Below are 18,929 nucleotides of genomic sequence, written 5' to 3'. Positions count from 1 at the left end.
TCTTAATATAAATTTAGCTGCAGACAATTATTTACGTATATTTCTTTACGTGTTTGTGAAGCAACGTCACATTTTGTAAGACATATGTAAATTTTAGGTTCCGATTCAAAGTACTAAACAGGATATCGCGAAATCTTACTTCCTTGTTGCTAACTGTTTTGAGCAGCAGTTTTCATTGCATGAAAATTTTATTTATTTACTTTATATTTTATTTGTCAAATGCCAGTTACATTGGCCGTTAGGCCATTAAACTGCTTGCTTGCCAATAGCGCTGAAATTCACACTCATCCAAATATTCCGCCGTCATTGGCCGTCCACTATTACATAAAACACACAACAGCCAATCAGCTAGTCCAATGCGAAATAAATGATGCTGTAGACAGTCATGTCCCGTCAATAGTCTAAAAGATGCAACCGCAACTGTTCGCGGGTAGTCAGGAACAAAAGCTGGGTTTGATGAAATAACACTCCAAGGCTTACCCTAACAAGCCCGAGTGGCGAAATCTCTAAAAGTCTTTTGATATGTTAGCGATGTTAGAAGCTTAATAGAATGGAGGCTTGCACTCGTTTTTGGCTTTTGGAGAACCGTAGCCCCCCTTTTTCCCAAGCATATAAGCCGTCTCGTTCCCATAAATACCGCAGTGTGAAGGTACCCATTGAAAAGATATCTTGTGGGAAAGTTCTTTTATCACTTCCTCACACTGTTGAACCGCATATGTTCTTACACTCTTGGTAAGAGGTGATGGCCTATATTGCTGAAGTCGAATCAGACAGTACAACAGCCCTCCTGAACGAGCTTTGTCTCAATGATAATTGTTGGACAGCCTTATTGAATGAAAATACGAAAGCGTATAGAAATCAGGACTAAGAAACAGAAAGCATAAAAAGGGACAGGGGCGGGAAACACAGCAGAAGAGGCTTATAAACTTCCCTATGTTCTATTTTAACTTCATGGTCTCCCTTCCCAAAAGATCTTACAGACATAGACCATATAAAAAGACAGATACAAGTGGGATGAGAAGACGATTCAAAGGAGAAATAGCGCTGGATGTAAATGCATATTAAGAAAAAAAGAGACTGCTAGACTAGAGAGAACTACACGGGAAAGGGAGAAGAGAAAAAAAAAAGTGTGGACGAGACATAAAAGGGATATACAGAATTTCGAAAACAGGGAACATAATGGAACAAAGAATCAGAGTATCTGAAACACAGAGAGGTAAAAAACAAAGTTTTCCAACTGACGGAGTTTTTAGAGCAGAAGCAATAGATTCCAGCGATCCAGTCAGCACAAATTTTTAGCAATCGGTGTGCAAAAATGGATTTTTAGCAATCGGTGTGCAAAAATGGATTTTTAGCAATCGGTGTGCAAAAATGGATTTTTAGCAATCGGTGTGCAAAAATGGATTTTTAGCAATCGGTGTGCAAAAATGGATTTTTAGCAATCGGTGTGCAAAAATGGATGGTACATTGGAAACTGGGAGAAAATGTCTGAAAATAAAAGAAAAAAACTTAGCTAGATCTGAAGCAGTGGATAGAAAACTGACCGTTTTAAACTTTTAAACAAGATAAACCGCAGTCCGCAAAATACAAAGTCGACATATTTTTTTGTCCGAAATGCCAAAAAATTATGATAAGAAGACTTTAGTCGTTATCAATTCATGTTAAAAATAAGATCAATCGCAATTTTTGGCAATTTTTGGTTTCAATTTCGCCTACATGCAAATAACGAATTTTTCATTAAAGCAAAACATTTTAATTTGCAGCAAATTCACGATAATTTTAAGTTAATTATGGGAGCATTTTCTTGCCTTGAAGGGAAAATGAATCAGATTATCATTTAAGGCAGAATTCTTCCTTAATGTTCGATATCTCTTGACAGTGTCTTTTAAATGTTTAAACAAATCGGATTTAATTGTACGCGATATGAAATTGTCATATTTTAGGTCGGAGACACTATGAAAGTTATAAACCATTTTTTTTTTTTTTCTGTGAAAATTCATTGTGACTTTTAAACATTAATATTGGCATTTTTTCGCATCATTTGAATCTTTCAAATCCTAAAATCCTAACTGAAAATTCATTAAACGTTTTAAAGGAAAACTTAAAGAAAATTACTGATGCTCAGTGGAAGCATTCATTAAAAAATAAGAAAGCGGCTGTTACACATTCATTTGTTCTGGATCCCCAATATCGTGGGAACTTGGAACACCTCGTTCATTAATTTTCTGGAGAGAATGCTGCAATCCGTGTTTAGCGTACGTTAACTCTTGCAATAACCTTCCACCCTTTACTTTTGCTTTAAAAAAAATTTTAAATGTTATTCTAATGTACATTGTTAAATGCCCTCACGGGAAAGTGGTTAGTGATTCTGACTGTTGTACAAAAGGGCGCAGGTTCGAATTCTGTAGAAGGCATAGATGTAAATCGTCTGTCCCTTCATAGGACGCAACGGTGAGCCATCTGTTAGCAGCCTCCATAATAAAATGACCACCGCTAAGTCGTAAATACATCCTTCGAGAAGGCCAGGGTTAGCAGCCAACGCCAATAATGGCTAGTGCCCGCTGCTGGGGGGGGGGGAGAAAAACGGGGTGTTTTTTAACGTTTTGGTGTGTTACCTTTATTTATTAAGTATCACGTTCTTCGAACTTAAACCATAAAATTCAATCCAACAGCAATATTGCAAAATAAAATAGAAAAGAACATATCTTAAGAATTTCCTATACACAGTCTCGCGCGCTGGAGATGAAAATGTTTTTCTTTTTTCCGTACAGTGTTGCTATAGCTCGCTTTGAAATGGTTGAGTTTGTTAATCAAAAATTCGTTAAAGTGTTACAAAATATGAAATCAATCATAAAACAAATTTCAAATTCCGTTTCCAACGCCGTTTATACTGAATCAAAGCAAAATGCCAAAACGAAATTAATAGCCCTTCTTTACAAATTGCCCCTTTTAGGCTAAAAAGCAAGGAAAGAAAGAAAAAGGACCAGAAAAATTTGAAAGGGCTCAGATTTTAACAGTCGCTCAAAAGGATTTTAGCGCTCAAAAGAAGTTCACTCTGATTTTAATGGTCGTTGTTAAGGTTTTTCTACAGTCCGTTGTTGCACTGACTCCTGCTAACACATTTCTTTGTCTTTTTAGCTTTATTATTTTCTTCGAACTTACGCCATATACATTTAAACAACAAAATTACAAAAATTTTAAAAGCAGCGTGTGTTTAGAATTTCCGATGAAGTGTTAAGTGTTCTCATGTATTTATCTATTTTTTTTTTTTTTTTCAGTCTTTTCCCTGTTTATGATATCAATGTACAGTATTTTTAGTAAAATAGCTTGCAAAAAAAATTGTTTTTATCTTTTTATTTTTAACGTTTTGTGCCAAATTTATTAATTAAATATCATGTTCTTCGCACTTACGCCACCTAAAATTTAGTTGAACAGTAAACTCACAAACTATTTAAAAACAGCACATCTTAAGAATTTCCGATAGACAGCTTCGCGCGCTGGAGATAATAATGTTTTAATCCGTACAGTGCTCCCACTGCTCGCTTTCAGATCGTTTAGTTTGTTAAAACTTCATCTAAGTTTTCCGAAATATGAAATACAAAATTCGAAATTGAAAATTTGGACTTTCAGGTGCGCATGTTCGGGAGGACGACTACATTATTTAAAATCTGATGGAACTAGGTACGGTCGTTTTTTCACAGCGCGAAAAACATACATGCAGATTCTTCATTATTTAATTTCTTTAAGAGTTAATACACGACGATAATATTTCGTGGCAACAATCTGAAAAGTGATTCAGACCTTTAAAGTAATGCACGCCAAATCCCGTTTCGAGACTAATAAATTTTTAGCCCTTTTGGCCTAAAAAACGTTTCTTCAAATTTTATGGAGGAAATCAACCTCAAGATTTTAAAATGTTAATTATATACTTCTTTTGCTAATTTAGTTCCGTTATTATCTTCTTAATAAATATAAGTTATACTTTTTTAAAAACTACATTTTCAAATTTTATTTTAATGAAAAGTGTTTAATATTAAGTAAAAGCCTTTACCTTTAAAAATTAAAAGCCTTTTCTTATCGTTCTTTTTTCTTCTTATTATAGGAAAGATTCGAAAGAATGGAGGAAGAAATGAAAGATTCGAAAGAATGGAATGGTCTTTGAGCAGAAGTTAGAGTAATATCTGTTCAAAGACAGGCTGCGAGGGGGTAGGCGAGAGAACTTTTACAAAAGGCATCTTCAAGAAGAAATATTTTTAAGAAACACTGGCATATGCGCCTAAATCATGTATTAAATCGAAGCCATTGTGTCACAGGATATTGCCGAAAAAATTTCCATCAGATCTTCGACTTCTGTTCTGATAAACTGTGATTTGTCCACTTAGCCCCATTTTTCTGGGACACTCTCGAGAGCAAGAATTACGAGCATTAACTCTCACAGCCAGCCCAACACGGATCCTTTCATCCTACACGAAAATCACATTAAGAGAGCTTTGTGAAATGCCTCTTAGATCAACCCCGCCATTCATCAAATGCCACCTCAGCCGTGGAGCTTCCAAAAATATTTTGATTTTCGAAGCCAGCTCGAAAAATAATCGAGGCAGAAAGCCAAGTTCCATCCTTTTCCCCGCCGCTCATTTTTCTTTCCAACTCAGCGTCTCGTGAATGGGACAAGATATACGTAACAACTCCACCCGCATCAGTTATCCTTGTCAAAAGAATCTGTCGTTGTGACACTTTCACGTGACACTGTCACTCGGCGCTAACTTGAAGTAGCGCCAACATGTGAGCAACTTGTCAGACGTGTTTGCCTTCCTTCCCATTCACGAATTCGTTCAGAAACTTGCGTTCTTTTTACTCGAGAACATGCTAATGTTTGTTACAGTACCTAGCTTTTAAATCCATCATTCTATAGGACTCCCAAGTGCTCTATACCAGCGTTCGTCAACCCTTAGAACTTCACGGACCACTACACATATAATTTTATATTTGGCGGACAACTAACATAAATTTTAAAAAAAGGTAAATACATTTATACAATTATAATCGGCAAACTACACGCACTTCGGTCACATTGAAAAATTACATGAAAAGTACAAAAATCTTACCTTCTTGTACAGAAAGCTTCACATTTCCATATCACTGAAAGGAACTTCACGAAAAGCAAGAACAAATTGGCAAACGCAAAGCGATATCAGGAAACTGATAGTGTTATGCCGCCAATTTTTAATTATTGTAAACATAATAATCACCGCTTACTCAGCAATGACGTCATCGATCAATAGTTAGACAAAACAAAAACGCGGAACAAGGATGCGGATGAACCATCTTGTTTATAATTCCATCAAGTTCCATCCATAATAATCCATCAAGTTGCCTATTGACACGGAGAAAAACTGTGTTATTAAAAACTACAATAGCATATGTTTGTAATTCAAAAGGAAAGAGAATTACAGTTCGCGCTAATATTGAATCCATGGATGCCAATTCTCACTTTCAAATGTCGCTAGATATACCTACAAAAGTAGCTAAAAAATCACTAAATTCAGAAGGAATTTCGCTAAAAGTAGAAGCTAAAATTTAAAAAAAAGTATAATCCATATTTCATAATAGGTTTTGCTATTCGTCATTTTTTAAGCTGAATCTTCATAAAAATATAAATAATGTTCCAATTTTTCTGCGAACCAGCAAAAAGTTATCACGGACCACCCACCGGTTTGCGACCGCTGCTCTAGATATTGGAAGAAGGAGGAAATCTTCCACTACGCTGTAGGATCGTGTTTTCTTTGGTAACATAAACTCTACTAGATCCTACAAAGAACTTGGTGACTTCTCACACAGGCGTAAATGATACCGGCACAAAAGAAGAGTAAAAATAAAACTCTGAACAGAAATGGCACGTACTACGTGCTTACAATAACACCGACAGCTTGTGTTGGAACCTAAGAATCGTTACACAATAAATTTAACGTTTTTCAACTAACACCAAGCTAAGGCTAACTAGGTTGACTCGACAACCTACCCGGCGTGATACTTATTTAAATGGCCAAAAAGGCGTATCAGCAACTCCGCGTAGCAGCAAGGACAGACTCGTAACGTGCGCTGGCTAGTGAAAACACGCTCTGACTTCACCCGCGTAAATATTCACTTCACTTAACTCTAAATTTGCATCCTGGCGAGGAAATGCGAGGGGAAGTTCAGGAGTTCAGAAAAGATTTAAAAAAATTTTAATAATTGGTTAATTGAATTAAGGCAAACCGTACGGTAAAGTAGACAATAAAAATTGCATTGAATACAGTGAAACTACCTTGAGACGATCCACGTTTCAGATGATTTTAGGAACGCTTCAGAGGTGGTCACTTCAGAGAGCATAATAATCAGTAATGTTCAATACGGTTACTTAATTATATAGGTATATCCAAATGAATCCACTGCAAGAGTATTGGTAAAGCTCCTTTAACTCAGACTGACTTTTTTAATTGCACAGATACGTTGCAGTTTTGCAATTGTTGAAAGAAATGGCGGTACTCTTCTTGCAGAGATTTTCTTGATGTGAAGATGTTCATGTAGAATACGCAAAACTGTTGTTTTAGATAGAATTAAATCCAATCTTGCTGCTGTCTCTTTGGCTTTCAATCTCCTGTTACTCAGTATTTCCTACGGGGCAAGAGCAATATTTGTCGATGCCAATATCTTCAGTGGTCGACCTTAACGAGACTCATCCACGGATTGCCAGCCGATACAAAATTGGTTTACTCATCGTTTCCCTGCACAATATAGGACGGAGATAAATCATACTCCAAACTTCTTTTTTATTTCTTTGAGATTAAGGCCGTCGTTAGTCAAAAACTTAATCATTAAACGAAACTCAGCTTTAAACATTCCAGAATTAACTAGCATTGCACTACATTCAGTAGACAGTAAAAAAAAAAAAAAAAAAAAAAAACTGTTTCTCTAACAAAACGTTCAAATTTATTTATTTAGTATATCCACTACATGCCTGTAAGAGGAATTTGTGGTCAAATAATTTTTTATATCTGATGCCTGAAACGTTTCGGATCTGTCTATGTATATGTTGAAAATGTATCTGATATATCTGAACCTATGAACGTCATAGTATCAACTTAGATTCTCGTAATTTACTTACATTAGCTTATGACGGAGTAAAATCATTTAAAATAAGGCCCGTTCTATTGTTAAGCTTTGAACGTCTTATATAATTTACGGAATATTTTACGAAAAGGAAAGTGAAAAACAAAGCAAAAAAAAAAAAAAAAGCATAGTGGAAACGGCGAACACCAACGCCTTTGCTTCACGAATAATTAGCCTCGGGAACAATTTATCGAAACAAAAATCGTCTCGGATTACGAGAACACTCCAATGTACAATGTGTCATTTTCTAACGCACTTTGCCACATAATTATACTTGGAAACTTCTGAAAACATCCTTTTAATATTTATCATTGCTTAACTCTCATTAACAAAGCACAGCAACGAGTTGTAACGTCCCTCGCTATTTTGTCTATGCTAAAATGTTGAGGAACCTAGTGAACTAAGTAGCGACTTATCGCTGAATTCAAGTACTTACAACGTAGACTCGAGAAGGGTTAAAATACCCTTTTATTCACTCAGAGAAATAACTACAGTTGGCCCCTTTTCGAGCTTACAAGAAAGCCTCCACTCGGGTTTTTAAATCAGGGTACGAAAATAAGAAACTAATCTAATATTAACTAAAATAGACTTAGCCGAAACTAGACACAAATATCTAACGCGGTTGGCTCTTCATTTAAACTAGGCGGCGAATATCAACAGGCACGTACAATTCGGCCGAGCGTATATGCCAGGTGGCAGAATATGTGTATCATGTACATGCCAGGAGGCATAACGCTTGTAAACATGCCAGGTGGCATACGGCTTGTAAATAAATTTTAAATAAATGTACAGTAAAATATCTTGGTGCAATAGATCAAGGAACACGCATCAACAACCTTCTAATCATTTGGATACGTACAGTTAGCTTTATGCTGATTTTTTTATGACTCATTTTGTCACATACTTGCTCAGTCTAGAGGTTTAGTAAATAGCAGGTAGATTTTTTTTGTCAAGATTCATAACAAAAGACTGGGGTGATAAGTTGTTTTCTCTTATTTTAAGTCTCACTAGATGCAAAAGAATAAGTTTTACATGAATTTTTACATTTTGGTGTTTTATCTTGTGACCACAGTAAGGATTAATGAAAGACAATAATTGGCTTTAATATGCAGATGTAATTTTTAAGGGTAAGCAGTTAGTTATAAATAATTAAATTAAGTAGTTAGATAACCTTAGTCATTATGGATTTACATGGTCACTATTAAATTTTATTTTTTTTAACAATATTTGTTAAAAAAAGCCCTATTAAAATCACAATCTAATAAAATTTCACAGTTTAAAATGCATGTAATTTATGACATTAATTCTTAAACGATATTAGGATTATTATATTACACATTAAAAGCTACAAAACATTTATGTTTTGTAACAACAACATTCAGCAAAATATTTATGCGTCTTTTTAATTTGAAGCCTTCCCAGGAATTTTGACTTTCTCTTTAAACATCTTTTCTAACACTCAGAAATTCGTCTCAATACGCAAACCAACGCTCTCGCTAGTTTCTGCGTGCATTATCTCCTAACTTATCAACCTCTCTCCAATATATTTACTTGATCTGGTAAAAGTTAAATAGTCACTCCTCTCCCCCCGACAGACGTGAAGCAAATTATCGCTATGTCCGAAAGTAACTACAATGTCAGACATAGGTTTAAATAAGCCTCTTTTATTTAAAAACAACTTAAAATATACAATCATGTTCTGATGGTTACCAAATCAGTTACAGCTCATGGTGATGTAATTAAACAAGAACAGTCAAATTCAAACTAAAAATGTGGACTAGTCACCAAAGACTATACAAGTTTCTTTTAATTTAAGCTGGCTCAGTAACTCTATCATATGAGGAAATAGAAATGGGAAATTATAGTAAAAGCTGATATCATAAACAACTGGGTAATTTACATAATAATAACTATACATATTAATTTAGAATTCAAACAATAAAAATCAGTGTTATATTTGTAAATTTTCACAGGACTAGTTGAACATGTAAGTAAACATGGTTTTACCGAACCATCGAAACTAGTCCTGCGAAAATTTACAAAATAACGCTGATTTTTGTTGTTTGAATTCTAAATTAATACTTGTTCGGCGTGTTAATTTGTTCTAACTGTACATATCTTTGAAGAATGATTTTCTTTATGTATTCAATTTCTTTTTTCAACATGTTTCATTTTAAAATTTTCGGATTTAATTAAGGATTTCTGTTATTCTAAAAATACTAAAAATACAGAGCTGGTGTGGCAGAATTTTTAGAATTTAGTGACACATTGAGCAACAAAAATCTAGAAATGGCAAAACTTTTAGAATTTAGAGCTGGCATTGGAAGCAGAATTTAGGATCCACAGAGACTGCATCAGGTGGGAAAATGCCGAGCGCCAACTCTGTGTATGATGCATAAAGAAATATTAGATGAATCTTTTAAATTTAAATTTTGAATTTCTTTATTAATAAAAAAAATTCCTTTTATAACGCCTGTCCATGTCATAAAATTAGAAGAATTTTTTATATTTTCCATGCTTGTGTCTAGCGAAGAGTACAGAAAATAAAGTAAAAATAAACATATTAAGAAAAAGATTCTAGTATCAGAAGAAAAACATTCAAGTATTATGTTTTCATTGTTCTTCCAGACGTTCCCCAAAAAGTAAGAAATTCATCGCAAACTTTCTGTAAAATACATCCATTAGGTGTAATACCATGGAGACATTTTTCATTTTGTCACATATTTCTGGAATCTTCTAGAGGTGTCTTCCTGTTTGCGCGAAATCATCAATCTTCATTACCCCCTTCCAAAGGGGTTCCATAATGGGGGGCCGACTGGGCGTTGGCCTCTTCCGAAATGTAGGAAAGCAAAAATTTTTTAGATTTAAAAAAAGAATTTTTAAAAGAAATAATCGAAAGATATTTACGAAGTCTGAGTCTTTGTATATCTTTGCATAAATGAAGTACTGTATTTAAAGGGAAGAGATGTTCAAATTCTGCGATGATTTTGGCAATGAACTAAAAGATCGTTTCCTAAAGTAAAAACAGTATTCTTCCGAAATTCTGCATAAAGGTGAATTATAATAAAATCTCAGAATATATATTCGTTGCCAAAAGAAAGGCAGATGAGAAGAAAATATACCTCGAATATCAAGGCAGCTTCTGAGAAAGCTTTGTCCTAGCCAAAAGAAGCTTTTTTTTCCTAGCTGTAAATTGTCAAAGTCATAATTCAGAAATGTAGCATCTGAATCTCGATTGAATGGCTTTACTTGCATTCATCGGAATATCCAAATACATTAATAGAAACCATTGATAAATTTATTAATTGTCAAAGGTAAATTTGTTAGTTTCAAAGATTTAATTCAGAAATTCCAGAAGCATAGCGCACGATTCAGCAGTGATTGTATATATTTATCATACTAATTTAAAATAATTAATTATGTGTATATACTTGTTAGTAATTATTGACAGTAAATATAAATAGTTAAAGAGTATATTTTAAATCATTTATTTTTAGATACACATCTGTATTTGTATATAATGAAATTGCTAATTATTATCAACTTATTTGATATTATTTCATTTTAAAATGCTCTTTTTCTAAATCTCCTATTCATCTAGCTTCTTTTTAAGAGAAACTGTACTTTGTGAGTCACTTTCAATTCCAACTGTAAATGCGATTCGCAATTTAATTTATTCGTATAGTGGCAATATTAAAAAATTCGGAAACACTGGTTCAACAGTTGTAACTGAAGAGTAAGTACAATCAGCTTCTTTAAGGCAAATATCAAACGACTTTAGTTTAGTCTGATGATGGATGTTTAAAAAGTGGAGAATTCAGTATTCGTCGAATATTGCGATATTGTGATAATCCCTTAAAATTCGTGCTTTCGAAATCTCTAATAATCGCAAAAGTGAAAAATATGCAGTGCCCTCCCCGAGTCTCGAACCCTAGACCTCTCGAATACACGCCCGAGTATGCTTCCAATTAATCACGAAGGTATGCAGAAAGGAGGCAGAAAATACCTTATAACTAAAATTATCAATTTAATAACAGAGAAAATTCAACTTTCCTTCACACTTTTCCAGGCTTAGGAGTGGCAGTAAAAATGCTGGCGTGTTTAAAAGTTGTGAGATGTTAGTCACTTTCCTTTTTTTTTTTAAGAAAAAATTAAGCTATTTTTAGAGAAAATTTTCATATGTTTTAATCGAATTTTTGTAGATAAGAAAGAGAGAATAAGCACTTTCTTATATTTTGTGATGAGAAAAATTCTTGCATAATACGTTGGATTCTTTCCTCTTTTTTGACCACACTTGTTTTCCTTCTTTTCCCTTCTAAATTTACATAACGACGATCTATAAAATAATCACTTTCTTTAGCTTCGATTTTCAAAAATTTTATCAGTTCTAGAGTTTTAGGATGGATTTTCCTAATAACAGAATTTAATTTATGATGCCATCCTCCAACAATATTATTTGTCCTGTGCAATTTTTCATTGCAATTCCACATCTGTATAGTTACGACGTCATTTTCAAGCCACTGCTCAATAAAGTAATGATAAAATGCCTCTTATCTTGCATTACGAGGTGAACTTTCTTGTATGCACAGCCAACCATCATCGACACATTCCGCGGGTATGTATGCAAGGGACGCGTACATTCTGAGATGGGTTCTAATTTCTTCATTATGCCTATATTCGTTAACAAGTCCCAAGTCTTGATTCTCCACAGACACTGATTTCAGTGGAAATTGCAACCTCTTATATTTAAGGAAGGAAAATATTTATCAGCGAAATTATAACTGCAATTTCAAAATCCATCACAATTTTTTTAGGATCCCAATCAGAAATATGATTTTTAATTAAACGAAATAATCTCTCATAAGTCTGCTTTCGCTTCGCTTATCGAGAACTAAGCAAAACAACATAGGAACAACATTAATCTCGTTAGAGGTACTTCCAATATCAAAATGGATAGTATAAATTTGAGAGAAAAGCTTAGAGCAACTTTTAAAAGTTCCATCCATGAAGAAAGTTTTGCCGCATTTCATTGCTTCCCTTCCCTTCTTACTTGAAAATACCAAAATTCGGCTATCTTTTAAATCATCGAACAACAAGAAACTAAAGTTATCATCCATTGCTAATAATTCATTAGGAATTTCTAAATCTTCCATACATGTAGCTTCTCGATCGTATCCTTCGGCACTTTTCTTACCTCCATGGGAACTTTGGGAGGGGGACTGTACTCCCCGATTTCGCGCAAACAGGAAGATTTTTTAAAAACGCGCAAACAGGAATCGCGAAAACAGACCTAAATCTCTTCTAGAATCGTGGGTCTATAAATCTTACCTTCAAATCCTTCTAAACTTTCCAAAATGCAATGTCTAAAATCCTAAAGAAATATTATCCTTACCAATTCTGTAACAGCAAAAAGCCAGACATATTTTGGAAAAAAAAAAGGGGGGGAGTGTGAAATTATTTTCATAGAGAAAACTGATACATATTCTGAGACAATTACACGGGAAAAACTCTTACTATGAAAAAATTAAAAAGAAGACATTTCTAATTATTTACATAGCTAATTCTGCTTTTGTTAAGAAGTATTTCGAAAATTGTGCTTTATAAGTATTATACCTTGTTTATTTTTCAGATTCAAAATATTGTATAATACGTTTCCAAAATGGAACTTTATATTATGACAACTAAAAGTAAAAATATTTTATTTTAATGTTATTTTTTAAATATAATTTTAATATATTACCATTATTTTAATGAAATTTATCAATGTTACAATGTTTCAATGTTTTAGAAAAATCGAAAAATTGCCAGATCTCAAAATTAAAAATTTTGTATGAAAACTGATCTTAAAATCGCCAAAATGTTGATACATCGCCAAATTTAGAGCCGTTTAATAAAAGATTTCACATCCTCAAAAGAGAAAAGTTGTTTAAAAGTTCTTCATTAGGAAAAATGAATTTCGAAATGCTTATGTTTCACGTCTTGCTTAGAAATTCGAGTATCCCACCATTTATATTAGAAATAGGAACAAATTATAACACATGAAGCCATTCAAAAGATAACCATATATGTAAGTGAATCGCCAAAAACATTCCTCCAAAATGCAAAGTCGCACTCAAAATGGCAGTCGTAAAAACAGACAGAAATTTCGGATGATTAAAATTAAGGACCTTCTGACGATTTGGGCCAAAATTAAGGACTTTTAAGAACCAAAAATGGATTCCAAAAAACCTAAGGACTCTTAACAACCGTACGAACACTGGCGCCATTAGGGATTCCTAAGCACTCTCTTTCGAAGTTGGGTTGAACTTCCTTTAAATACGACTTCTAACTCATTTGCATTCAACGCCATTATAAAAACTCATTCTGGTAGGGAGTTGTAATTGGGAAACAAGAATTGAAAGGAAAAAGTTTCAAAATTAAAAATAACTGTTATTTGTGCAAAATATGATAAGATAAAATTTTCGGGCAACGATATCACTCTGACAAAACAGCAGCAAATTACAGCATAAGCATTTTCAAAGACAATGCCATGTCTCACTTTTAGAACATTTTACTCTCCAATTTCTGCATCCTATTAGGACTTTGCCATATTTAAATATCTTTCGCCTGCCATATTGCCTACATCTGGACTTTTACTGAAACTCTTCGCATCCTTACTTCGATATGACATAATTGTTCTATTAATTTTTCTACATTTTTATGAGTTCTGAATCATGGTATTTCAACGTTCGGGAAAGGGATAACTATTGCTATACTGGGATAAGGCTCAGCCCAGGCGCCCAAGATTACTGAACACTAGTTCACCAACGAAGAAGCATTTTCAAACAACAAAAAATGAACAATAGGCAACAAAAAATCATATTGGACAAAGTTTGAGTGAAACAGAGGCCCTGTGAATCTCAAACAAAGTCGCCCTTAGAGACAAAGAAAAGAAAAGAGAAGATAACCTCTTACCTTATGTTTTAATGGAAGGAAAATTCGCAACTAAACAAGAACATCCTCCTTATCACTTTCCTATTATGCCGATGTGTAACGCATATACGAGCCAGTTTCACTTAGAAAGTCCTCAACGAAGGCCTCTTTCCCCGTAGGCAGATAGCCCTCGAGGCTTTACCATGATTCCACAAATCGAACCAAACCAAACCAATTATGCCATCCTCTTTAATTCACACAGGTAAACTAAAATTACGTGAATTTTATTTTTTAATATTACATTTATCATTTTTACTTTATATTTTTAATGATTTCCATTCGTTTTGGCTTTTGAACATTAGCACAAAAGCTGCTGTAAAGTTTTCAAATAAACAATTAACTTTGGTCCAAGAACAAATGAATTCATTTTGCATTAATTCGTACGAGGAAAACTGTTTCAGCTTAGGAACATTTCAACTGACGAACAACCTTCAGAAAGGAATTAAATTTGTGAGCTGAGGTTTCACGGGAAGGTTTAATTTGTACACACCATTAATGTGTGCTTTGGACCTAGTCGTGAAGTCAGAGCTTTCTCAGGCAAGGGCGGTTTCTGAGTATATCGCCCTATCCAATGCACAACAAAAATACAACAGATCGTTGCCCCCCTCCAAAAAAATAGTGTGAGGAAATAAACTGAAATATTATATTTATATCTGAAAGGAAACTTTGACATTTATATTCTAAATTGGATACTTTGGTATTATCGCAACCACCTTGGCAAAAATCACAAAACTTTCAGAAGTCGCCAAATTGTGGAAGTCATGTGCATAGAAATCCACCGATAAATGTGAGTTTGAATTAGCAACTTCGCCATTTTCGAACTACTGGCGTAAAGAATCAACAAGTGTTAAATTTTACTTGGAAGAGTTAGAAATGGCCGATAAGACTGTAGTCGAGTGGAATAATTATATGCTGGAGATATGCAGAACAAAAAACCTATTTTAAGTAGTTTTATAAATTGTTTGCCGGGATAAATATCGGGCTAAATTTAAAATATGAATCTAATAACGTGTATGATATGAAAAAATAACTTTCTTTGATTTGAAATTACCATTCTTTTCCATCTTCAGAAAATCGCCAAACTGCGCCAAGGTGGTTGTGATTTATCGAAATGGCAAGGATGTGGATTTAGGCGAAAATGTTCTAGAGACATTAGATATTTTTTAGAAGCAGGAAAGAGGAAAATTGAGCAAACGCCTTCGCCGGGAATCAAACTACAGACCTCTGGAATACGCGCCCAGCGAGTAGATCACCACACCACGAAGGCACGCAAAGAAGGCGGGAGAAATACCTTATAGTGCCACTAAGTTAAACTTCTGTTATTCATTTATTACTGAAGACTTTGTGCGGAAATGTCGCGTGCGAAAACACCACTAAAAACATTGACAACGACGATGTCTGTTAATGACAAAAATCTTGTCCCTAGATTAAAAACAGCAAAACTTCTTCGAAGCTTAAACTAAATGAGAAACACCGAATTCGAAGCATTTTACCTTCATGTTTTTAAAATCTTAATGATACAAAACAAACAAACCAAAACTGTTTAAGAATGAAAAAAATGCTAATGAACATTTTAAAATAAATGTCCAACAAGGAAACTTCCTTCACTTCTTTCATTCACTTAAATTTTATATTTCTTCATGAATATAGAAAAACAAATTCATATAGCCCAAGAAAAATGAATAACTGCGAGGATGAAGAATAATTTTTTATCTTTTCAGAAGCCCAATTTTGTCGTTGCATATAAATACTCAGAACTGAATTTCGGTCCACTTTCGAATGATCTGAATTTTCACAATTCCTAATACATATTAAAGTCCTCGAAATTATATCGCTTGCTCATCCAAGCTCAAAATAAGATGGATAGCTACGAGGATTACATTTCTTATCTATGATATCAGGATAAATTCTAAATATGGAAAAATTTGAGTTTGATAACATAAAATTTCCCCCCAGCCGTGTTCTAATCTTAGCGCGTGATAGCAATGGCGTTCCATTTCTACAGCTCGATATTTCTCTCTCCCATTCAAACGAGGTTAGCGACCGAAAATTGTGATGGAACCCGGTCTGGATCGATCAGGGACTGGCACGTGAGCTCCGGCAGACGATGAAGAAGCCTGGAATCGTCTGTGCCTGGGAGTCGGGAGAAGAGACAATGACAATAAGAGGAAAAGTCAAAAACGCATCGCGTTGACCGTAATCGCGCAGACGATGTCCTGCTCCATATTGGGGCTTTTCGATAATACAAAAAATAAAACAAAAATGCAAAAAAGAATGAAGTGAGGGTGGAATGAGAACATCGTCTGCTTTTGACGATTCCGCGAATTAGTTATGCTCATCGCATGTGTGATGAGAGAATTTTAGGTCAGTTTATTCGAGCTAAATCATACTTTCCTTTATCAAAGAAATAAGCGAAAACGGAGGGGGGGAGATCTTTATTTTGTGTTGCCATAGGTAATGCTGGAGTGAACACGCCCAAGTTCCTCCCGTCAGTCAGAATTAAATTACATCAGAACAGCAGAAAATTAAATAACGACACTCGCGTCTCATTTCTGTCTGACTAGAACTCATGACCTTCCTTTAAAGTACGGCGTGTAAAGAAACATTCGCATCGTTCGCCCTTAATTTTGCAGCCGACACAGAATAAGGAAAGAAATCCAAAAATCTGAAATTAAATCACGTCTAAAGGAGGATTTTTTTTAACGTTTTGTGTGTTACCTTTATTTATTAAATATCGTGTTCTACGTACTCAAACCATAAAATTCCGCTCAACAGCAATATCGCAAAATAATTTTTAAATGAGCATGTCTTTAGAATTTCCGATACACAGTCTCGCGCGCTGGAGATAATTCCCCCCCGTACAGTTATAAGGTATACTTTTTATTATGAACTTTTGCGTGTTTAACATTATTCATTCAATATCGCGCTTTCCGCACTTACAGTACATAAAATTCAACAACAAAATTATAAAATATTAGAAAGAGCGTAAGATCTTCCGGTAGATTGTTAGGGATTGCCATAAGTTTTTCTGATTACCTACTATATTATTTATTTAAAACTAGCCGCCTAAACTAATCATCATTGAAAGGAAAGAAAGGTATATAATGTCCATTTGATGAAATTTCATAAAAATATTGAATATTTCTAATTAGACATCTCATGATTTTAATCCATTTTTGTTCAAATCAATCAAGTTAAAAAGCAGAAAAAATATTCTTAAAGACTGCGTTTACACTTTAAAATCACTTAGTTTATTACTCGAAAACCTTCCAGAGTTAATTTGAAAGTTAAATATCGTAGACTTTATAGAATGGCAACATTCTGGCTCGTGGAAAACAAAAGTATTTTATTAAATATTTTATATTTTTCCGAATAACAGCAGTCTCGCGCGCTGGAGATAAAAATGTTTTATTCAAAGAGGTTATTCAAAGAGCTAACTTCCTTAACTTTAGAACAGAGCTGCTCGCTTTAAAATAGTTGAGTTCGTTAATCAAAAATTTGATAAATCTGCACAAAATACGAAATAAATAAAAAAACAAATTCGAAATTGAAAATTCAAGATTCTGAAGAACTAATTCTTAAAGGAGTAAACGCATCGGGAGTGTATAGCTTAAAATTATTTCAGGAGCTAACTTGAAATCTACATGCTAAAATCAAACATCAATTTCTTTTTAACTTCCTTTTTTTTTTTTTTTACTTTTTATACTTCAATTTTTGTTAGTTTTTTGCATTGATAAATTCTTAGATGTATTAGACCGTAACTTAAAGTTTTCGAGTCTTGCAACCCTTTTTTGTTGTTGCTATTTAGGGGATTCGAATGCAGTAGTATTTCGTATTTAGATTAGAAAAATAAAGCACAGAAGTTAGAAACCAAGTAATTTCAACATCATCTTGCATCAACTATGCGGAAGTGAAAATAGCTGTCCCTTTATCGCCCCACACAGGCCAGTTTGTTCATACTTGTTTGCCATTGGCAAGGGTAAAATGAAGAAATATTTGAGAGCAATGAAGGTCCAGCTTTTTTTTATCTTCACCAGGAAGTAGTTTAAGATTTTCCTTTAAAACCAAGTATAAAAATAGACTTCGCTATTTTTGATCATATTTTAAAATTTTCAGAGATTTAGTGGCAGCAGCAACGAATATCAGCTATTTCCCTCTGTAAACTTTAATATTTCATTGCATACACTGGTTGTTGGAGAGGTGGTTATAGCCTTTATTTCCCTATATATAGAATCACGCCTACTCCAGACCGTCTGAATTTCAAAGTCATCTTTTTTAAATAAAAATTAAGTTGGGGGTGGGAACTGAAAATTATTTCCAGTTTTCTATCTCTCCAAAATAAATAAATTAATAAAATAAAAATCTGATGTGGACTCTACATGATTTCCTTCTACAGCCTATTAAATTACACACATCTTTTGCTGCATTTCATTTAAACTAATTTCCTCGAATTTAATTACAGAATATTTTTCATTCAATCAGTTCAGTTCTCACTTCACGGCAAGACAAAAATACATAAAAACTCAAAGCATCTTTATTAAAAATTGGAAAAAAAAAAAAAAAAAGCATGAAACACCAAATACAGATAAAAAAAATTGAAAATGTAATTTTCCCAATTAAAAATAGAGTTTCTAAGCAAAAACAAGCAATTAAGCCAGCGAGTCGTAAAATAGATTTTTTGGTGCACAAAATTGAAAGTTTACTTTTGGTCCCAGTAGGCAAAATGACACGAAAGTTAGTGCACTCGTTATTCTAGTGTCATATGTTTCAAATGTAAACAAATGACGGCCTCGTTAGTTCTAATTAAA

The 18,929-nt window shown here is 33.9% G+C and overlaps 1 long non-coding RNA gene across 1 annotated transcript in view; it reads left to right on the top strand.

Annotated features, from left to right (window-relative positions):
* LOC118191728 (uncharacterized) overlaps window positions 1-11,633 on the top strand; it is a 44,142-nt gene extending 32,509 nt beyond the window's left edge. The window contains exon 2 of the long non-coding RNA XR_004758652.2: window positions 4,103-11,633. This is a non-coding gene — a long non-coding RNA (uncharacterized LOC118191728). The remainder of the gene's footprint in view (window positions 1-4,102) is intronic.
* Window positions 11,634-18,929: the final 7,296 nt, after the last annotated feature.

This window comes from Stegodyphus dumicola, chromosome 2 (genome assembly GCF_044657685.1).
Source record: "Stegodyphus dumicola isolate Sdum_Otavi_A_Nest chromosome 2, ASM4465768v1".
Classification (NCBI taxonomy): domain Eukaryota; kingdom Metazoa; phylum Arthropoda; class Arachnida; order Araneae; family Eresidae; genus Stegodyphus; species Stegodyphus dumicola.
The sequence above is the reverse complement of the archived record's forward strand: the minus strand, read 5'-3'. Positions and strand labels throughout refer to the sequence as shown.